Source organism: Suricata suricatta, chromosome 2 (genome assembly GCF_006229205.1).
Source record: "Suricata suricatta isolate VVHF042 chromosome 2, meerkat_22Aug2017_6uvM2_HiC, whole genome shotgun sequence".
Lineage (NCBI taxonomy): Eukaryota > Metazoa > Chordata > Mammalia > Carnivora > Herpestidae > Suricata > Suricata suricatta.
This window is the reverse complement of record NC_043701.1, coordinates 53,928,722-53,952,324: the sequence shown is the minus strand read 5'-3', so window position 1 is coordinate 53,952,324 and position 23,603 is coordinate 53,928,722. Positions and strand designations below refer to the sequence as shown.

Genomic DNA, 23,603 nt, shown 5'->3' with positions numbered 1-23,603 from the left:
TTTAAATGGCGGAGCGCTGGCTGATCCCCCTGGGTCTTGGACTAGCAGACGGAGCCTGCAGGGGGCGCAGTCCGTCAAGCCAAGCTTTCTAATTCCAAAGAAGTATTAGAAATGACTCCTGGAGGCTTCTGCCCCAAAGTAGGTTCTCCTTAAAATTCCCTTCCTTTCCTTTTTTCCCCCTTCTCTCTCTACCTCCCTCTCTTCCCCTACTCCCTCCCCCTTTCCCCTCTCTTAGCTCCTCTTCTTTGCTCTCCTCCCTCCCATTCTCTTCCCACAGGTTAGAGAGGATGTCCCTGAGATCTCAGCCTCAATAGAGACCCCTGTGGAAGTAGTACTGGCAGGGTCAGCAAGGCTCCGCGGGCTGAAATGGGTGAAAGAATGGCAAATGATGTCGAGTAGGGATGCTAATTGCAAATTCGGTGACTTGAAGACCTTGCTGACTTTTTTATTATTTTTCAGAGGGAAGCAGGGGTAGGAGGAAGTTAGGACGTTTGGTTTATATACGTGAACCTATTTGGATGTTTTCCATATGGAAGTGATAAATTAAGTGTGGTGCGATAAATTACGATGTGCATTTCATAGAGGAGATGGAGATTCCACAGAGCTATTTGTCCAAGATCACAGAACTAGTCAATGGTAGAACATGCTTCTAGCCAAATCGAGTGATTCTAAAATCTGAGTTCCTTCCACAATGCCCAGCTGCCTTCCAGAGGCTCCATGCCTACAGAGCCAGACTGTCAGTTTTCCAGTGAGCCAGTTCCTCTGTGGTCACGCCCAGCTACCCAGTTAATACAATTCTTCAATAGACACTTTTCAGTCCTTATCTTCCATGACATCCATCTGGTATTTGACCCAGAGTGTGTCCTTGAAACTCTTCTCGTCTTTGGTTTCTGCAAATCTACTGGATCATTTCTTTATTTTTTTTTAATGTTTATTTTTGAGAGGGGGGGGCAAGCAGGGGAGGTGCAGAGCGGGGGGCAGAGGATCCAAAGCAGTCTCCACACTGACAGCAGAGAGTTCAATGTGGGGCTTGAACTCATGAACTGTGAGACTATGAACTGAGCTGAAGTCAAATGTTCAACTGACTACCCCACCCAGGTGCATTCCTACTTGACCATTTCTCCTATGTTTTATTGACTTCTTTTTCACTGTCCACCCCTTTAATTGCTAGTGGTCTCTAGAATTATGTTCTTGGATATCTTTTTTTTAGGTTTATTTATTTATTTTTTAGAGAGAGACAGAAATAGAGAGAGAGAGAGATGTATATAGAGAGAAAGAGAGAGAGAGAGAGAGAGAGAGCAGGGAAGGGGCAGAGAGAGAAAGGGAGACACAGAATATGAAGCAGGTTCCAAGGACTGAGCTGTCAGCACAGAGCCTGATGCAGGGCTCAAACTCACCAATCATGAGATCATGACCCGAAGTGAAGTCAGACGCATAACTGACTGAGCCACCCAGATGCCCCTGGGATATCTTCTTTAGCATTATTCTGGGAAACACAAACTAAAAAAACTTTAGGGGCCAGGGAGGGAATGTAAATGTGAATGGCCAAGGAATGTAAGATAACAGTGACATGCCCGACTACTGCTAGGTTCAAAAAGGTGACACAGAGCTGTATGGTCTAAGCGAGGGGTGGTGAGGTGGGTGGGTGGTAGAGTCTGTGAGAAATGGACAAGTGGTGTCTAAAAGGGGCTGAGGCAGAAAAAGACCAGGAGAATACAGAGTCAGAAGAAAATTTCCTTGAGGAAATTAGTAAGATGTTTGGAAGTAAGGAAACCTAAAAACATACGGCCTGTTTGGGCCAATCAGATACCAAAAGCTGGCAGATCACTGTTTGCATTGTGTCCTTAGACAAAAGCTCTGAGCTTTTTAGTAGGTAAATAAACAAGCAAGCAGCCTCTATCTGCAACAACCGTCCCCAGCGCACTCCTGGTCACTTGAAGGTCAGTATTAGAACTTGCAGCAAAGCAGGGGGTGTGAACGGAGGCAGGGGCACTTTGTCATGTGGAGGCAGGTAGTGAGGACAGGGCACACTGAATGGGCACCACAGGAGGAGTGGCTTCCACCAACACATGGGAAATTCCATTCATCTTTTCATGTGAAGACCTTTCTTTTTAAGAAGTCTTCATTGTCCCTACCCGGTACGCTGCCAGGATTGGGTAGTTGTATTAAAGTCTCATGACAGGCAGATGGAATTGTGAAGCCATTGTGTCTTAACCATTTTCAATGGATGGGGAAACTGAAATATGAAGACTTCAAAGTGCTGTATTTCTACTCATGCTATTAGGTGAAGTGTCCTTTTTGAACATACACTTCAGAAAGCCTGGGGTGTCGGGTGGCCATCAGGAGAATGCTCTGTGGGAGTTCCTGAACTCTTTTGAGAAATGGCCCACATGGTCTGGGGACCACCAGTCAGGATTCCTAGGTGCTGGGATTAGATTCGTGAATGCAGGTGGGGCAGTAAGAGTGGCTTTACCCTTGGGCACGAGGGAGAATCTCTAGGAACACATGGAACTCCATTCAGGAACACCAGCTTTTGAAAAGAACATTTAGGGACAGTGGTGGTGACCCTTCCATGCCACACATGCACCCACAGGGGGATGTAAATTCTTTCAGGGGAAGGACAGCAAATTTGAAGAGAAAGTCACCTTTTCAAATGTGTGAGGTCACTTGGCGATCTGAAGGTGGGGTTGGAACACTCTCCGCGGTAACCCCAGAAGTAGAATGGAGAGGAATGTTGGAGGGAATCCCAAAACTGTGAGTCCTCCTCTGAGTCTCCTTCTGCCAGGTTCTCAGAGCTTCTTCATTATTATTATCTTTATCAAATACGCAGCTGAAAAACACCCCTCCCGGCCCACGTGTCCCTGTGGTCTCTCTTGTCCCTGACCTACATTACTATTCTCAAAGCAAATTCAATCTCAGTGATTATACTCCACCCCACCACCTCTCTGGGCAACTCTTAGGAGAAGGGTATGTCAGTTTAATTTTCAGTCCAAAGCAGCCCCCAAGATTCTGAAATCATTAGATGTATTTTGGCACATGTTATACAACAGGTCCCTTCAGACAGACCTCAGACTTCCTGGTGTGGCTCTCTACTCTCTGGTTTCAGATTTGTCATGAGGTTTCCGTGGCTCCTTTCCTGCCACTTCTCTCTCTGCACCTTTGGGGCGAACCTCAGTAGCTAATCAAGCGGTTCTCGTCCACAGTGCCCCAGACCCCCGCTGGGAGACTGCTTCCAGCTGATGGGAGCTGGCACTTGATTTGAGACAGTTATCTGCCGAGGCTTGCATCTTTCTCGCCTTGCCTCTTATTGCACCCTGTATCCTCACCTTGCTGTTAGTTCACGATTTGGGGCTTTACCCTCCTAACTCTATCTTTTCTCCTCTTGTTACTTCTGCCTAAGATGGTCTGATCACCACCCAACAATTCCTCAAGCCAAGACACCATCTATTCAGACATCACTGATATTGGCTGCCAAATGTATTTCTAAATTGTGCATACCTGCCGTCTTTAAAAAAAAAAGTTTATTTATTTTGAGAGAGAGAAAGCTTGATCAGGGAGGAGAGAGAGAGAGAGAGAGAGAGAGAGAGAGAGAGAGAGGGAGAGAAATAATTCCAAACACTCTCCAGACTCAGTGCAGAACCCAATGTGGGGCTCAATTCCATGACCCTGGGATCATGGCCTGAGCCAAAGCCAAGAGTCGAATGCTTAACCAACTGAGCCACCCAGGCATACCCCTGCCTTCTTCATCAGTACCCGCGGGAGGAAAGCAGAGAATGTGGGATCTCACACTGCTTTCTGCTCTTAGTAGTGTGGCTGCATTCACCAGGACACCAGGCAGAAACGCCATCGAATGTGTGAGAGCTCCATGTCTAACCAGAAAGAATCCACCAACACACATGTGGGTAGTGTGGGCTGGAGACATTCTCTATTCCCTGTTTTCATACAGTGTGATCTGGAGAAGTCACTTCCTTCAAGGATGAATGAATGAATCTTTCCCTGCACAGGTCAGTTACCCCCTGCAAGAAAATGTGCAAAACTCTTTGTTTGGAGCAGCTATGCCTCAGTATAGCAACTGCCTGCTTCCCACAAAGCAGGATGCAGCAACTCCAGTCTTTTCCAAAACAGGTTCACCTCCACACCATGTTAACAAGGCACGATACTTACGGAGGATTATGTAGGTATTCAGTACAGAGGGTTTCCCTTGCAATCCCCTATTACAAAATCCTCTACATTTTTTCCCTTTTCTCTGAATTCTTTCCTGGAGTCAGCAACCTCATCTCTCCACCTAAAAGCCAATGCAGCTTGGCTTTTGTGGCTAAGCTGGCTTCAGCCGTGTCCTCCCTGACCCCCACACCAGGTCTTTCCTAAGATAGAACACACTCCCATTTGGATCTTCATGTTCACCCCTTTGCTGACCTAACAAGGATTCTCCTTGGAATTCACTCCCTGTCTTCGAGGCAGTTGGTAATCTCTAGTATCTGCTTTCCCACTTTTCTACAACAAATGAACTCAAGTGTATTATCTGGGCACAGAAAAGGCTCCTGTTCCCAGCATCCCCGTCACAGTGAGGTGTGGCTATCTGAAAACATGGCAGGATGGCATGTAAGCCAAGCATGGACACAACTTCTAAGAAGCGTTCTTATGAGCACGAGGCACAGCCCTTTCCTGCCTTTGTGTCCTTTTTGTCTGGAATGTGAGTATTTTGGCTGGGATTGGAACGGCCATCTTGGATTATGAGGTGGAGGCTTTGTGCTGAAGAATGCCAGGGACAGCCAAGAGAAAAAGCAGGGGCTGCTGATGGATGATTAAACTTTTACTTAAATTAAAAAAAAATATAAGTATTCTTGATTATATTTTTTCCAACATGCATTATTTTTATAATAAGAAATAATGTAAAATTCCACCATGTGAGATCTATTCAAAATTTTGCTTTATCTACTAAGACTTTAATTATTTTTGATATCAGAGAAAATAAATAAAATAATTGATAATTTGATTATTAAATATTTGACTGTTTTGGTAAAAAAAAAAAGCGAGGATTTTGGAATACTGGTGGCAGAGGTCAGATTTGGACCCGTGATTTTTTTCTCTCTAGATACGCAAATCTTCAGCTGAGCCTCATATTTAACTGCTCCTGCTGTCCTGCAGAATATCTGAACTCAGGCTTCCCTTGACTGCAAGAAAAGAGTAGGGCACATGCCAAGGGTGGTTCTAGCAGAGGAGGAAGAAGTAATTGATTCCTTTCCATGTTCCTGCTCTTCATGAAGCTGATCAAATGTTTTCATCTAGGGTGAAAGTGGTTGCTGGTGAGTCAAAAGCTTTGTCTCCTTCCCAGGCCCAGCCCCTTGTTCAGGGCTGTTCCAATGCCAAGTGGGAGAGGGGTTGTGTGTATACCTCCAAGTTCTGATGCCTGAATCATTGGAAACCCTCTGGAGGAAATGATGGCCTGACTCTCAGACGGTGTGGGCTAGCCTCCTGTTTTTATAATCTGCAAGCTCCTTTTACTCAGTGGGACGTACAGATCCCTTAGCCTGATTCTCCTCCTTTAACCTTCAACTTGGGTCAGGAATTAAAAAAGCAGCTGAGCAACAAGGCTTGATGGCAAAACCAGAGTAAAAAGGCTTTTAATTCTTGTAGCCTTTCCCCTTCTGAAATTCGACAATTCAGAGGTGCAGCGACTCTGCAAATAGAATTAAGCCTCCATTATAAAAAGTCGCAGGGTTCTGGTTTTCTGGCTTTTCTCGACATTTTTACCCAAGGAGTTTCCATTCACAGAACCCTCTCTCTTTCCATTCTTACAAATTAAATGATAAATACCCTGTAATGTAGAGACCAGTGTGGTAGCAGCCGGGGAAAGAGCTCGCTTCCTGCAGAAGCTCACGGCCTAGGAAGAGATAGTCCCACAGGATAATCTAAAAGTAAAGATACACATGTGAAACTCAATGGGAGTAAGGATTCCTTTGGCTGGGAAGGGGGATGTTCGGATCTGTGACAACCTTATGGAAAAGGAGGAGTGAGAGCTAAATCTTATAGGAGGGTTGGGGAGAAAGTTTGCCTCAGGCTGAACAAACAGCTTCTGGAGACACTGAGCCAAACTGGGATTGGAGTATGAGGCAGTGCGCCAGCGGGGGTGATGATGGTGGACATTATCATGCAAATCGAGAAACCAGACCCAGGGTACTTTCTAGACACCTTTGGACACCATAGATAATATTCATAGATCTGTGAAGGGGAGGGGGGCCCAGCTGGCCCTATGGGAAGACCCAGTGTTCGGTCTGATTGTGTACAGTGTTTTCTGGAAGAGACCTGGAGGGTCAGCTGACTTGATGGTCTCAAGGCAATTCCCTAAGGAAAGAATTTAGAATCCCATTGCAGGGATTGATAATCCTTATCAAAATCAGAGCAAGCTTTCCTGCAGAAGAGGGGTTGGGATAAAGTCCCAGACTGACAGTAGATGTCCAGGGCGGAGGACCCAGCCCAGTGAAATGAAAGGGGTTTAGATGAGCCACATTATCGTGAAATTTCAGAATGCATAGAACAGAAGAAAATACTAACGGCTTCCAGAGTAAAATAAACAAATAATAATAACAACAATGTCCCGCCCTCAAGTGGCAGGAGTCAAAATATTTAACACTTGGTATGACCAGGGCTCTGACCCACCAGAATGGATGCTATTGGAGTAGCACTAAGATACAGTCTTGCTGTGTTGGGCATTAGCGTCTAGGGGATCTGAGAGGAAAGTCTGCTGTGGCCGAGACAGCCTTGGGGAGACTTTGGTGGCGAGGTGGTCATAGGACACTGGCCGTGTACCAGCTACTACAGAAGAATTTGTGTATTTTAGCAATGGATGTAGCTGTTCTTAGTGTGAAACACCTGACCGTCCACCCCGCCTGCTCTCTACCCCACACCACCAAATTAGGGAACTGAATCAATATGGTGTTCTTAGCACTGGTTTGATGCTCTTGGGTATCTGAGAATCAAACAAACAAACAAAAAAATGAAACTAGAATTCTGTACTTGGCCACATCATCCATCAATAAAAGTCATTTTTAGATTTGTAAGGCCTCAGGAAATGTTTTTCCAATAAAGAGATGGATTCAAGTTTGGTGGGGCCTGAAGTTTATGCAAATGGGGGAGCGAGTTCTCTTTAGAAAAAAACATAAAAAATTACTACTCTGGGGGTGCCTGGGTGGCTCAGTCGGTCAAGTGTCTGACTTTGGCCCAGGTCATGATCTCACAGGTTCATGAGTTTGAACCCTGAGTCAGGCTCTGTGCTGACAGCTCAGAGCCTGGAACCTGCTTTAGATTCTGTGTTTTCCTATCTCTCTCCCCCTCCACTGGCCCATGCTCTGTCTCTCTCCCTCTCAAAAATAAATAATCATTACAAAATAAAATAAAATAAATGACTACCCTGTAATTAGGTTAAAAAGTGAATACTGGGGCACCTGGGTGGCTCAGTTGGTTAAGCGTCTGACTTCAGCTCAGGTCATGATCTTACATTTGTGGGTTCGAGCCCCACGTTGAGCTCTGTGCTGACAGCTCAGAGCCTGGAGCCTGCTTCTGATTCTGTGTCTCCCTCTCTCTCTGCCCCTCCCCACTCATGCTCTGTCTCGCTGTGTCTCAAAAACAAATAAAACATTAAAAAAAGGTGAATACTTATTTAGACTCATAAAGGATTCACAATTAAACAAGATACTAGCTTTAAATATTATAAACATTATAAAATCCAGAAAATTTTGATTCACTGATTGATTTCTGTCATACTTTATTTATTTATTTATTTATTTATTTATTTATTTATTTATTTATTTAGAATGAGGGAGGGAGGGGCAGAGAGAGAGCGAGAGAGGAGAGGGAGAAAGAGAATCCCAAGCAGGCTTTGCAGAGCCCAACATGGGCCTTGGGCCCATGAACTGTGAGATCATGACCTGAGCCAAAATCAAGAGACAGACACTCAATTGACTGAGCCACCCAGGTGCCCCTCTATCATACTTTATTCTACATTTCCCCCATACTTTTTGGTTTCTTCTTCACATGACAATATATTTTTTTAATGTTTATTTCCTCGTTTTGAGAGAAAGAGAGCAAGTGTGTGTGAGCAGGAGAGAGAGAGAGAATCCCAAGCAGGCTCTGTACTGTCAGGGCAGTAGAACCCCATGTGGGGGTTGAACGCACAGACCATGGAATCATGACCTGATTTGAGATCAAGAGTTAGACGTTTAACTGACTGAGCCACCCAGGCTTATATTTTTACAGAGAGAATAGAAATACTCTATCTTTTCTGTGCTCTTATGGTTGACCAAACTTTATTTCTTATTGATAGTATAGGAAACGAATGTGTTCATATTGAGATATGACTTCAGGCTCTGAGCTGGTGTGCCTGATGGGGAGGGAGGAGAAGCAGAGAGAAGAGTTTTCTGGAAGCTATTTTTTCTTTGATTTGACAAGTTCTCAGCTATACACAGAGGGAAGGTAGCCATGACTCTTATACCCAAACTCTGGATACCCCTTCCCCTTAGAGCCAAATTTCAACATGTTCCTGGGCTGCTGCATCATCACCTAGGTGACACAGGTGTGACAGAGGGGAAAAAGGAGAGAGATGTTGTCCTAAACAATTGCTGTTAAACTACTTTATTTTTGCAGATTTTTAAAAAAGCACACAATCATTTGATGCTAAAGCAAAGGCCATCCCTTCCTAGGGCCTTGCAAGATGCCCACACTTGCAAGATGCCCACTTGTTGGGGACCTTAAAGCTTTTATGCTTCATTAACATCACTGTAAATCCACATTATTTGTCTGTGTCTGTCCTGGGGAACTGTACTGTAGCAAAATTTAGGATTGAAGAAAAAAGAAAAAAATCTGTGGGATCCAGGAAATAGTGGGTCCAATTCAAGAGAGATCTGAAGAAGGTTGGAAGGTTAATGGAAGGCAACTATTCCCAGTTTGAGAAAGCAGCGTGTTGTCCTTGGTGTGTGAGGAGAAGGGCTCTGGGAGTGCACAGGTTAGTGCCCAGAGTTGCAGGCCTTGGATATTTGGAAGATGCCCAAAGGATCCCATAAAGGAGCTCAGTCCTTGTACATGGATCGTCAAAGTTCGCACCACTAAGATCATCTCCATTTGTCAGTAGACTTGATTTCCAGCTGAGTGCTTATTATCTCCAACGGCTAGGAATCCTAAATTATAAATCAGAGCAGAAAAGGGATTTGTCTAGTAGTTTGATATTTAGTTTTATTTCCCATTTGATTTTGATTAATAAATGAATATCAGTGATTATAGTTTCAAAAAGAGAGAAATATATCCTGTCTATATTAATGGCAAAAAAGAGAGATAAGGATACAATTTAAAGTTATAAAGATAATAAACAGATGAATTGAAAACACGCTATAAACATATACTTCCTATACATACATATGTATATAGCAGATGAATGTCTTATAGAGAAAGATATTGGGGATGTAAGCAAACTAAATCATCACTTAGCACAACAGAAAGTTTAAGGATGGTATATAAGGCTGATAAATCTAGAAATAGCTCCATGAGCTTGTTATTGAGAACTTTGGATGCAGCCACAGAAGCATTAAATCAGAAATTATTAAATATGATTCCCTCTGGAGAGCAGGTTGGAGGGTGGGTGGGGGTAGGCAGGCTGGGGACAGTTATTTTTCCTTATTTGTGTCTTTACACTATTTGATTTTTAGGAAACAGGTACATGTCATTCTGATGAAAAAAAAAAAGGAGTTAAGACATTTGAAAGACAGCTCCGGTTATGAGCTTTACCCAGAGTCTGGACCACGGGATTTGTGTATGGAACAGCATTTTTTTCAACCTTCAGCTTCATTTTACCTTTGTCTGGAAAGGAATTAGTTTGTAACACAGTGTTTCATTTTAGGAGATTCATCAAAATTTGCATTGTTCTAGAATCTCAGCCATATCCTCCTGACAAGTTCATGTTCACAGATTGTTGACTCCTCAAGAGAGACCAGGATGCTCACCTGGAAGGGTTTCCTGTGCAGAGATGACATTAAAAAAAAAAGTTTATTTATATTCAGAGAGAGAGAGAGAAAGCAAGTAGGGAAGAGACAGAGAGAGAGAGAGAGAGAGGGAGAGAGAATCGTAGGGAGGTTCCACACTGTCAGCACAGAGCTCAATGAGGAGCTTGAATTCACAAAACTGTGAGATCATGACCTAAGCTGAAACCATCAGTAGGATGCTTAACCAACTGAGCCACCCAGGCACCCCAGAGGGGACATTTTAAAACCCTCCTTGATTCTGATACTAGACATAATGTCTTTGCCAAATCAAATGAAACAGTCCATGTTTTCATGGAGTCAAAGTTAAAAAAGAAACATGGCTGGGACCCATAAAGAGGAAAGCTTTTAGTTAAAGCACTTGGTTTTTTTTTTCTTTTTTCTTTATTCTTCACTGACACCTGACACAGACAAGCATAAAGCAGTAGTGACAAAAATGGGGAAAGGAAGGTAACGTTTCCTGGCACTCACCAGCATGAGGTCCTGTATTGGGCGCTCCTCAGAGACTAGTTCAGGTGACGTCTTGCCCTGGAGCTCCTCACTTACAGTAGAATGGGGTCTAACCCCCAGTTTTTCTGATCTTTCCTAGCACAGGTAAGAGCCCACACAGTACTGAAGAGAGATTGTGTTTACGACAGCTCCTGGGACTCGCCCTGGCAAGGGTGCAGGCTGGTCGGCACGGGGCCTGTTCAGGAAAGGAAACGTGATTGGCTGTCATGGGGTGAAAAACCCTCTGCTTTCATGGGTGCCTGAGCAGAGGCAGTGACTCCGTGTGTCTCTGAATGAGGCAATGCTCAGGTGAGGCGTTATCTTTTCCATGTGCACAAGGGCAGGTCACAGGACGAGGAGCGGGAGCACAGCACGATGACTAGGAGAATGGCATGGTGCAGTTCCGCAGAAGGAGACAGACTGGTGTGACATCAGTGTTGGGGGAGACACTGTCCTGGACTTAGGCCCATGCAGCCAGCAGCCTTCTCCCAGGCTACCTCCCAATTCCGTCATGTGCATCGGGGGTGTTACTCTCTTCTCTTATTAGTGAGGAAACTGAGGTGCAGCATGGTTAAAGTAATCGGCTGCCATCCCAAGGCCTCCACGCGGCCGAGTCAGGATTCCAGATCAGATGTGTCCACGGCCGAGGTTCCTCTTCCTGTATCACCAATGGAGGTGCTTTTTATTTTTCTGTTATTTATTTATATAATGTGTTTTTAAATGTTTATTTTTGAGGGAGAGAAACAGTGCAAGTGGGGGAGGGGCAGAGAGATAAGGAGACACAGAATCTGAAGCAGGCTCCAAGCTCTGAGCTGTCAGCACAGAACCCGACATGGGCTCAAACCTGAGAACTATGAGATCATGACCTGAGCTGAAGGCGGATGCTTAGCTGACTGACCCACCCAGATGCCTCTGGAGGTGTTCTTTAAAAGTTGATTTATTATTTTGAGACAGAGAGAGATAGAGAATCCCAAGCAGATTCTGCACTAACAGTGCAGAGCCCGATGTGGGGCTCCAACTCAAGAACATTGAGATCATGACCAGTGCTGAAATCAAGGATCAGCTCTTTAAACCAACTGAGCCATGCAGGCGCCCCAATGGCGGTGTTTTTAAAGGACAGCAAGACTGAAAAGAGAGATAGAAAGACAGAGGCTTGTGCAGGCACAGTAGATAGAATAAAGATTATAAATGGGGGAGACTTGCAAGTTCTCTCCCTCCTCTTAGTGCAACCTGAGTTTCTTTGCTCGCAAACACAAGCAGAGCACCTCAGCACGTGACCCGTGGTGCATGTCATCCTTTCCAGGTTGCAGGCCAGCAGCTGGAGGCTCTGCGGGGCCCCTGTTGGCAGGAGTCCAGGGAGACACCAGCGTTGGGGCCAGGCTGTTCCAGCTCCCCTCCTCTCTGTGGACAGAGCCACCTGGCTCTCCTGTCACCTCAGGCACACACTTCTGCCTTCAGAAAATCAGCTAATGAAACTCAGCCTTGTTCCAGAATCCCTACTGGAAGGCCGGGACTTGGGTCTCACACCACCTTGGAAGCCAATGGCTTTGCGGTGTGCTGGGGACGTGTTTGGCCCAAGGCCACCTCTGTGTCTGCCTCCCCTGCTCCTATTTCTCTTCCAGGGGCCGGGAAAAAGTGGCACAGGGGAAAGGAAGGGAAGGCAGGCAGAGGCAGCTCTTGCATTTTCTTTTTCTCAATACTGGCTCACTGTTCCGTCGTAACCTGGGGCTCACTTTTGACTAGATCCGGAAGAGTCCTGTGACACTGATACGGTTGGCGTCCCCAAACTCAAATCCAAACAGCTATATGCTTTTTCCACTTGTTCTTCTTCCCCACTCTTAGGAAGAGAATCTTGTTTTATATTATCCTGTACATAGCATTGGAGTCCCCTTATGGCTTATGGCTTACCAACATTGGGGACCAGGCTGGGCCATGTAGGCATTCTATAATATATTTACTTAGAGTCAGCAAGAAAATACTTGTGCTAGGATATTACAGAGTCCAAGTTTTCCTCAAGGTGAATCTTTTAAAAATGATAAAGCACATCCCACTGTGGAATCATTGCACATTTTTAGGCCTCCTGGTATTTACTTCATACCAGCACCTGTAAACATCACATCAAAGGCTAATTTGAAACCCACACTGCCAAGGCAGTGTTTTCCCACCTGCAATCCAAGCTGGCTTCCTTTTGTTTTCAGAGAGCATAAAACAAGGTAAATAAAACTGAATTTTCCTGCCTTTTGCATGAGTCTCATTACAGACATGCAGCCTAGAGCTTCTCAATCTCCTTTCTTACTAGTTATGTTTTTTTTTAATGTTTATTTTTGAGAGAGAACTTGAGGGGCAGAAAGAGAGGGAGACAGAAGAGACCTCAATGTGGGGCTCAAACCCATGAGCCATTAGATCATGACCTGATCCAAAGTCACACACTGAACCAACTGAGCCACCCAGATGTCCCCCCAGTTATGTTTTTTAAAAAATTTTAATGTTTATTTACTTTTGAGAGAGAGTGAGAGACAGAACATGAGTGGGGGAGGAGCAGAGAGAGAGGGAGACACAGAATATGAAGTAGGCTCCAGGTTCTGAGCTATCAGCACAGAGCCTGATGCAGGGTTCAAACCCATGAACTATGAGATCATGACCTGAGCTGAAGTCAGACACTTGACCGACTGAGCCACTCAGGCCCCCCACCCAGTTATGTTTTTTAAAACAGGGACAATGGGAGAGCAGCTGGCCTGTTGGGAAGTGCACACATTTCACAGATTGTCTGACCTTGGGACTTTAGAGGTGGTACACCTTAGGGACCCTCTGGTCCATCTTCTTCATTGTAGGAGTACATAAAGTTTACTCAAGGTCCACTCAAAACTGAGTGGCAGAACCCGGGTGAGTTCCTTGGATGAATAAGGCAAAGTATGTTCTTCATTTATGAGAGAAAACCACACGTACTTATTGGATTAGTGTGAATATTCCTTCTACTTCCTCATTTTGGAATCTGTAAGGTCAGCATAAGCTCATGCTTTTGAAGCTGACTCAAAGTGTCTTTGTTACTGGAAAATCCATATAGATGGGTGAAACCCAGACGATGGATTTTATTGTTTTGTTGGGAAGAAAAGAAAAACTGAAGCTTCCAACACCTGCCAATTAGTCTTGGACTACCTCCAATCCAAACTTGGCTCGGTGAGGCAGATTAACAAGAGGATGGGACATCTCTGGCTGTTGAGAAACTTTGATGAATATGCATGAAGAGCAGATATGCAGCTTAAACCCTTTTCTCACCTTGGAGTTGGGTAGCCAGGGTTTTATCTTCTTAGTTTTTTCTAAGATAAGGTATGCTAGAATTGGGGGACCAGAAGGGATCTCAGTGAAGACCATTTGGCCCAGTCCCCTCATTTCAGAGATGAGCAGACTGGGGCTGGGAAGGAAAGTCCACACAGGGGCATCCAGGAAATGGCTTGCAGACTTGGGACCAGAGCAGCTCTTGTAGCTCTTGTTCCAAATGAAGCTCTGTGCCCAGAGTGTCCCTAGTGCCCATAGGCACTCATGTTTTCTTGTGGAAGCTTATTGATTAAGGCCACATGGAAAGCAAGTTTAGCCTCAAGTTATATGCCTTCAAGGCCAAGGGAAATGTGACTCATCATGAGATCTGTCTGTGTTGGGGGTTCCCATGGGTCCCCTCTCTTAACTGTATAGGTTATGATAATGTCATCTTAGAACCCACTAAATTCATTCTTGAGAAATAACATGACAGTTTTTCTTTTCTGAAGAACTGTTGTATACTGGAGGAGCAATAGCATCATTTATAAACTATAAAAGTGGTTCCTGGTCTCACTTAGCAACGTCACACATGCAACAGCCCTCACCTGCCTGGCAGCACAAATACCCCACCATTGCACTGTGAAAGGGTGAACCATCACAGCATTCATTGTGGAGGACAGAATGCCATCAAGACTAAAGTGGGAGGATCAGGACCTGTCATGCTCCTCATCTTTTACTGAACGTGAAAGACACTACAGCTCTGAAAATGAACTTGCTCTGGCTCAACAAAACAGGAGGAATCTCACCAACATAATGCACACTGGGAAAATCAACCCGGACACTGCCTGAACTCGGGATTCATTTTTAGAGTGATAAAAATCAAACAAGTTGAGATAGTATACTGTCTAGAAATGCTTTCATTTGAGATCATCTTTTTTTAAAAGAAAGAGAATGATTTAACACATAATTCAGGATGGTGGTTATATCTGAGAAGGCCACAGGGGAATATGATAGGAGAGAGACAAGAACTGGTGATGTTCTTATTCATGAATTGGGTGGTGGGTCAAAAAGCAGTAGAAGGGCAAGATATCAAGCCAACTTCTGGATAGAACTTCTGACTTCATAACAATATTGCTGTCTTTTTTAAGCAAGACATCTTATTCCAATAATCAATTAATTTACTAGCAAGCAGATATCCTATTCTCTATACTGTTTAGGAATAAAAATCCCAAAATAAATGAAGTCATGTGCCACAGTGCTTCACTGAATCCTGCTCTGTAGTAAATGACCATCATAGCTATTCATGTTCTGTTCTATTAGATGAAGACAGGAGACCAGGAGGTAGAGGGTAAAAACTGAGTTGCAATATGCAAGAGATATCAAAGTCCTAAAAGAAAACCTTTAGGCATCCCTCCTGGTGGCGAGATGGCCACTGTGCTTCCAAGCAACAAGTTACAATTCTAGGCAGGAAAGGGTGTGGGAAAAAAGTAAAGGGTTTCTTGATTCTGGTTGTGGGAGGCCTGAAGCATAAACATAAACACTTTGCAGGGCTCTAATGTCTGTCTACATCCTAGGTTAACTCAGTAGAAGGAGTGCTTCTATATAAAATGGAGAGCAATGATGCAAAAACAAATCAGAAGGTACACAAGTCCAGCGCGAATGACAAGAAACGAAACAAAAGTCAAGAGAATGGGAAGGAAGTAATGGGGGAAACAAGAGAAGGTGGTTTGTTTTTTTTCCATCTTTCCTCCCGATCTATAAACATGGATGAGGCACCTGGAGGGAGGTGGAAGGAGTGGGTTTGCTGTTTCATTATAAAGATGGATACAGAGAAGTTTGATGAATAAGGAAGAGTTGAATAGAATGTGTTATCTCCTGTTTCCTTAGACTTTCTCCTTCCAGCCACTGTTGCCTCAATTAGGAACAGCTTTAATAGGCCTGGTCATTTCCAGCAAGGGCAGGGGCAGGCCGACTCTGGGAGCCTCCTCCCAACCAGTGGCTGGAAGCTACACTCAGTCCTGCTTAAACACTGTTCTTGGTATTCCTGAAGTACACCTGGAGGCAATTCTGGGTCAGTGGATGTCTACAAAGTCCAAGCTATCCTTTTTAATGCTAGCTATGTCTGACTGAGCCATACAATCATCTATATCTTGATTTCTCCATTGCCTTCTAGATTCCTCCTGAAGCTGCTGCTGAACCTTGCTCTTTGACCCACTTAGCTGAGTCCAGACACTCTGTTCTAGACCTTCTTCTATGTGTTGAACTCTGCTCTTCTTTAATAATTTTTTAAAAATGTTTGTTTATTTTTGAGAGACAGAGTATGAGCAGGGGTGAGGCAGAGAGAGAGGGAGACACAGAATCTGAAACAGGCTCCCGGCTCTGAGCTGTCAGCACAGAGCCTGACATGAGGCTTGAACCCACAGATTGTGAGATCATGACCTGAGCCAAAGCAGGACGCCCAACCAACTGAGCCACCTGGGTGCCCCTGGACTCTACTCTTCTTTAACCCACTAGTTTTCCCGTGTTCTGCTCCACATTGGGTAGAATATGCAATATAACTATAGGATTCCAATGACCCTGGCATCCCCAACGTTCCAGAAACACATCCCAGGTAATCTTGGGCACTCCTTACATCAAGCTTGAGTTTTCCAGTCTGATGGAAGCTGTGATAGGGCCATTGATGACCACCCTGGAGAATTTATATCCTTTCCCACAGTCCTGTTTTCCCACAGCTTTCTCTTTGCTGAGTGCACTGGCTATTACTTATCCCACAGCATTTCCTCTCTCTTATTGTCTGGTGTTGAAGCCCCAATTGTTTAGGTACCTGGCAGACATTCCTTGTTCCTGGGACGGCACGTGAGTGCTCTAGCCCAAATGGATGAAACATGATTGCCCTACAAAGCTTATGTACCCTTGGGCAGTGTTCCGGCAGATGATCTACAGAAAATTTCTAGACTTCCTGATCAAAAGGCACTAGCTTTTTGGAGTTCCTCTTTGCCTCTTTATCCTCCTCCCATCTTCTTGCCTGGAATTCTATATAATCTGGAGGAGCAGCAGTCCCCCTGCAAGGCAGTCTGTTGAAGAAAGCCAGTGCTTTCTGTGTCAGAAGAAAAAAGTCTGGTGCCCCAAGGCAATGCTGAGCAGCTGCATCAGCCTTGGGTTGCCTACCTCCAGGCTTACTGTAAGGAAATGAAATTCTTTTTCTGAGTTGTTTTCTGACAAAAGGGAAGGTCTTTGACAGAAGGGAAGTTCTGCTGAAAAAAACGCAGGAATCTGAAGCTCCAGAGCAGGGGGTCTCCTTACGGAATTCATATGCACTTGGGTGTGTGACGGAGTTTTCTTTCCTGCCCTAGGAGGAGGACAGGATTGGCTTTGTGGATGACCCTTTTGTTAGTGGAGGCAGCTGAGTATCCATAGCTCTGGTGCCACCAGAGTTGTTCTTGGAAAAATTGTCCAGGCTGTGACAAAACCTGCCAAGATTTTTCAGATCCCCTCCCTGCTACTTTCTGTGGGTACATATTACTTTGCCAGGAAGCACCAGACCAAGTGTTTTTAAGCGTCTTAATAGGAATCACATGAACCTCCTATGGGTTAAATCCCAGGTTTCTCCGCGGTTCTGAGGCTCTGTGGGTGGCATGGGAGGCCGTGAGGGCGGATGTGAGCGGCTGGGGAGGACACAGACCTGGTCAGAAGGAGACTGAGGCCTGGAAAAGCCAAGGGCAGAGCACCCAGGATAGAAGAAGTAGCCTCAGCTTCAGGGTGTGTGGTCTCCCACCGGGAATGGCAGGCAGTCTGTTGAAACTCATCAAGCTCGGAAAGTAAAAATAGCCTGAGGACAGACAGAATTGTCTGAGGACAGACAGCATTGTCATGTCCTTGGGGAAAAGAAAGGCTTCTGAAACAAGAGGCACAAAGCAAATACCACAAAGAAAAAAATAAATTTGATGTAAAAAAATGTTAGAATTATGTTTCACCAATGATAATATTTACAGTAGGTATGTGATTAGAAAATTAAAAATAGAATCCAGGATACATAGTGAGCTCCTATAAATCAATAAAAAGGACACAGACATACCAATTAAAAAAAGGTCACAAATGAAATTTGAATGCTTAATGAGGTAAGAAAAATAAATATATCTTATGTATTTTTATTTTTATGTGTTTGTAAAAAAATTTTTTTACGTTTATTTATGTTTGAGAGACAGAATGAGACAGATCATGAGTAAGGAGGGGCAGAGAGAGAAAGAGACACAGAATCTGAAGCAGACTCCAATCGCTGAGCAAGCATTCAGCACAGAGCCCAATGCGGGGCTTGAATCCATGAACCGTGAGATCATGACTTGAGCTGAAGTCAGACACTTAACCGACTGAGCCATCCAGGTGCCCTTGTATTTTTATTTTTATTTAGTGTATGCTTTATTTAAAATAAGCGTATTTGCTGTGCAATATAAACACTAAAAAGATGCTGGTCTTCACTAAGAAAATGTAGAAAGCAAAAAAAGAAAGAAAACAAAAACTAAAACCAGTTATTTAACTTCCATTGACTTGACACAAATTATATAAAATTTGATAATTTTAGGAATTTGCAAGGATGTGAAGAAATGGGTCCCTCATATTCTTCTGGCAACGTGACAGTTTCTATTTAAAATATCTGACCATTTGACAAAGCAGTTTCCTATTGCGAGCCTTGCAGAGGTGTAAGAGGGGATGCAAAATAATATTCATCACAGCACTATTTGTAATAGTAAAAGCCTGGGAACAAACTACCAAAGTCTATCAACAGAGAGATAGCTTCTTTAAAAAAAAATCTGTGGTCATATTGCAGAGTATTAGGAAATAATTAGATAGAATAAGGAAAATGGTAAGGAAAATGAAGAGAGCCAAACATTCAGAGGAAAAGGTTGCATGATGCAGGACAAGTAATGGATGAGGGCTTCAGATGTCATGCTGAGGAGCTTAGACTTTATCCTCTTGGACAATGAAGAGGGTTAAGAAGGTGAGTGCTTTGGTCAGATCTGAGCTTCAGATAAATCACCCAAGCAGCAGAGCAATGTATTTAAAAAACTCATCTTTAGAGTTAGGAAGGCAAGTTGGGAGATAATTCAGGAGTCCAGGTGAGAAATGACAAAAGGTCTGTACTTCCTTAGGGTTTGCAAGAGAGAGGAAGAGGAAGCCTGGGCTTAGTTAGATGATATTAGTCCTGGTAAGGTAGATTGTTTTTCAATGCATGAGCTTCTTAAAGGAAAGCTCACTGAGGAGGGTTTGGAGGTCTTCAAAATGAATAAATATCTCCCTGAGGAAAAGGAACCACCTAAAGAATCCAATAGCAAGAGAGCAAGTGGGGAGAAGAGGGAGGTAGAGGGTGAGAATCCCAAACAGTCTCTGCACCAGCACGGAGCCCAGACGCGGGCCTGATTTCGTGACTGAGAACATGACCTGAGCCAAAACATGAGTCGGGAGCTTAACTAAGTGAACCACCCGGGCGCCTCCAGACCCAGATACTTAAAGTCATCTGTATCATCACAGGAAAAAAGGAAACCTAAAAAAATAAGCTGTACATTCTTGAATGAAGGCATGACCTTGTTGGCTTTGTTCCCACCAAATTCCTACGATCTAGCACAGTTCCTGAAATACGGTAGGTGCTCAATAATATTTGTTGAGAAAATGAATTAATGAATGAATGTAAACTTTCTAGTGGTGAGATCTAAACAAATAGTGTCAGCCAGGGTAATATCCCACCTAAGAATTGTAGAAAATGCTAAAAAAAGAACCAAGTGGACATTTAAGGCTATTTTTGGAAGATAAAAAGTTGTCATTTGCAGATGGGTGCTGAAAGATACAACCTTTTGACTCAAGAAGCTCTGGTTTTGACTGAAAACAAGAGACTGTGTAGAAGTAGGAGTGGTGAGGTGGGCAGACTGATGGGTTTGGAAGCTACCATTTAACAGGTCTAAAGAAGCACATCTTCAAAGCACAGGTAAATTATATCTCTGGGTAATGACAGAACTCTAACTGAGCTCGCTGTGCCCATCTCCACACGGGCTTCATCTTGCACTAGGGTCTGGGGACACAGTGCTGGAGGATTCCACGTTGCAACGTAATGCTTTGTCCTAGAAATTTCAGGAGTCACTTGCCTCATAGCCTGGTGGTCAAAAACCACATGGCTCATTTGCCTCATTGGGGTAGAAAAGTGCAATCTCTCATGTGCCAAGAAGGGGAGGTGTTTTGGGTGAGGCTGTCTTTAGAAGTCTTTACTAGAAGTTCAAATGGGAATTTATTGAAAATGTGCTTCTCAAAGAAAAATGTGCTTCTCTTTCCTTTATGCAGATCTTTTTTATTTTTATCAAGGTATACTCTGTTTTTATATCTCTTGTGCTACGGTCTGTACTTTTTATGCTAAAGAATATTATCTTAGCTGCCATATTGAATTTTGTCTTTTTTGCTTGTCCTTTATCAGACTGTAGGATTTCAGCTGAACGGTAACCATTTCCAGTTGTGTAAATCCCCATCTGGAAGCTGAGGAGGAGAGGGTCTATGTGCATGGCTCCTAGCTGACTTTCTGATGTGTGTGCATGTGTGCATGCGTGTACACATGCAGCAGTTTTTTTTTTTTTTTTATGTGTTTTGCAACGCTAGTCCTGGTATTTTCACAGACTCAACACCTGTCCTGGCACAGAGTGGGTCAAGTCATGTTTGCTGAGTTCGTTGCATGCTGGTTTAGTACTTTGTGTCTGTGTGCTCTCGGGGGCCTGGAACCAATCCTACCCCAGAGATGACTGGCTTTGCTTTGGGATTGGAGCCCAGGAAGTGTGGTAGCTGACTTCTAGGAAATACTCCAGCTGTAGTCTCTGGTCCTGAGCAAGGCTGATGTGGTTTTTCCTCTAAAATGGTAATAGAATATTGCATTTTAAATGCTTCTTCATCTATAAAATAAGAAAATCCTTTCTCTTTCCTAAGTGCAGATGTGCACTCAGCACAGTGTCTAATATATAGGTATACATAGTATATATATTATTATATATACTATCAATTATTATTGTTCCATTAGTTAATTCTTTTATTGTTCCAAGGATTAATTGGTGCTTTACTGATTTATTTATTATTAAAAACTTTTTTTTAATGTCTTATTTATTTTTGAGAGAGAGAGAGACATCGTGAGCAGGGGAGGGTCAGAGAGAGGAGATACAGAATCTGAAGACAGGCTCTGTCAGCTGTGCTGACAGCTCAGAGCCTGACGCGGGGCTCTAACCCACTGAACCGTGAGATCATGACGTGAGCTGAAGCCGGATGCTAAACCGAATGAGCCACCCAGGCGCCCCTGACTTATTGAGTATATTCCTTTGGTTAATGTAATGGGTGAAATCTGGAATCATCCTTTATTTTTGGAGGCCAGCAGGAGGTAGTGTTAGGTGAAATCACGAATGTGGGGCCTCAACATAGATGTCTAAGAAGAGACAACAGAGACCTCACTTTCTCTGCTGTGAGACACACAGAGAAGAGAACTCTCTGAAGGCCAGGAAGAGGACTCGTACCAGGACCAAATCAGCCAGCACCTTGATCTTAGATTTCTCAGACCCTAGAAATGTGAGAAATAAATGGTTAGCCACTCAGTCTTGTGGTATTGTTTTTACGGCAGCCTGAGCTGAGTAAGACACTTTCGCACTAGACGGGTTTGTCATCCTATGCTGTGTGTCCGTCCTTGGTCATCGCAAGAAACCATGCACTCCACCCCAAATATGCTCTGCCCACCACATCCTCCCTGCCACCCACAGTGCCTGAAGACTGCATTCTCCTCCCACTGATGGCTTTCCCAGGAGATGCTGCCACAAGGATTTTCTTGGGGAGAGAGATCAGGAAGAAGAGAATGCTAAACTAGAAATTGCTAAATGTCTTGTCAGTGGAGGGAAGGGAAAGGCTAGGAACTGACATATGTTAAATTTTGTCGCAACATGATTGCCAAAGTAATACGTGTTCATTATAAAAATCCAAACAACACGGAAGTATAGAACATAAAAGGTAAACTTCCCTCCTTGCCACTTCATTATTCACATTTTGCTCCCTACTCACCACAGGTCTCCACCATTAATGGATGGGCATTAATGTTACCAGATGGTGTCCAGGGTGTATACATATGGGTGGGCACACGCACACTTGTGCAATAGTATATACACAAATATAAACTTTCTTACAAAACCAAAAATATTATTCAGCATCTTGCGTCATTTCACTTAAAATTATATCATATAGTCTTATGTCATATCGCATATCGTATATCACATAGTGTATATTGTATATCATATTCAGATGGAGGGAATATACCTCCATACCACTTCATATGGATTTATCCTGTTCTTTCTAACAACTATGTAGAATTCCGTACTATTGTGTTCCATAATTTATTTAATAATTTCCCTTTTGATGGACATTGAAAACTTTTCATTTTTTCCCAATTACAAATGTTTTAGTGAACATTCTTGTTCATATATCTTTGCATAGTTGTTTAAATGTTGTCATAGCTCAGGCTGCCAAAACACAAAATACCATAGACTGGGTGGCTTAAACAATAGACATTTATTTTTCACAATTTAGGAGGCTAGGCGTCTGAGGTCAGGGTGCCAGTAAGTCTGGCTCTGATGAGAAGGCTCTTCCTGGCTTGCAGGTGGCTTCTTTCTTGCGGTGTCTTCACCTGGCATAAAGTGAGGACCTTGTTTTCTTATAAGGACACTAATCCCACCTGGGATCCCGGCTCCATGACCTCATCGAACCCTAGTCACCTCCCAAAGGCCGTCCTGGGGACGAGAGCTTCCCTATAGGAATTTGGGGGGCACATTTAGTCAATAACAATAATTAATAATAGTAATAGTAGTAGTATTAATTAATAACTAATAATAATAGTTGAGTTTATTTCTACAAGTGAAATTGCCATATTAAAGGATCCACATATGGAAAATTTTGATTGTCCTCCAAAAAGATTGTGACACTTCCTATTCCCACCAAAATGTGTCCTGAAAAGAGATTATCATTTCATTTTAACTGGCATTTTCTTAATTGTTAGAGGAGTTGAACATATACTTTCTTTTTAAAAAAATTTTTAAAAATGTTTTATTTATTTTTGAGAGAGAGAGAGAGAGAGAGAGAGAGAGAGAGAGAGAGACAGCGTGAGCAGGGGAGGGGCAGAGAGAGAGGGAGACACAGAATTTGAAGCAGGCTCCAAATTCTGAGCTAGCTGTCAGCACAGAGCCCAATGCGGGGCTCGAACCCACAAACTGTGAGATAATGACTTGAGCTGAAGCCGGCTGCTTCACCAACTGAGCCACCCAGGTGCCCCGAACATATAACTTTCATAAATGTTTTAGTCATTTGTAATTTTTCCACGAATTGTCCATTTGTGCACTGTCAGAATTTTAGGGGGTGTTTAACTTTTTTTATGGGCTCATTGGAATTCTTCATATTTTAAGATATTAATTCTTGCTGTTCTTAAACTTTTTTCCTCATATGAATTTTGACTTTTTAAAAAAAGTGTTTAGTTTTTTTTTCTTTAAAAACTACAAAAAAAGGGGAAAAAAAGGAATTTAGGTGGTCATATTGCCAATCTTTTTCTATGGCTTTGGAATTTTGTTGTCAGGCATTACCAGCAACTTTTCCTCATGAGATTCAAAAATACTCAGATACACTTTGCCCAATCCTTGGATTGTTTTGGTTCTCATGCTTAGCTCTTTAGTCTGTCTGCAATTTGTTTTGGGTGAGCTGTGAAATAGAGCTCTAATTAACTTTTAAATGCGTCGAAGTTTTTTCTAAAACCATTTACTGGAGAGTCTTCCTTTCCTCAAT

At 43.4% G+C, this 23,603-nt stretch overlaps 1 long non-coding RNA gene across 1 annotated transcript; it reads left to right on the top strand.

Moving 5' to 3' along the window:
- Positions 1-2,728: 2,728 nt before the first annotated feature.
- On the top strand, positions 2,729-15,030 carry LOC115306203. The gene is made up of 4 exons (XR_003915240.1): positions 2,729-2,754; positions 5,096-5,306; positions 10,618-10,622; positions 14,282-15,030. It is a non-coding gene; the product is annotated as an uncharacterized LOC115306203 (long non-coding RNA).
- The last annotated feature ends 8,573 nt before the right edge of the window (positions 15,031-23,603 follow it).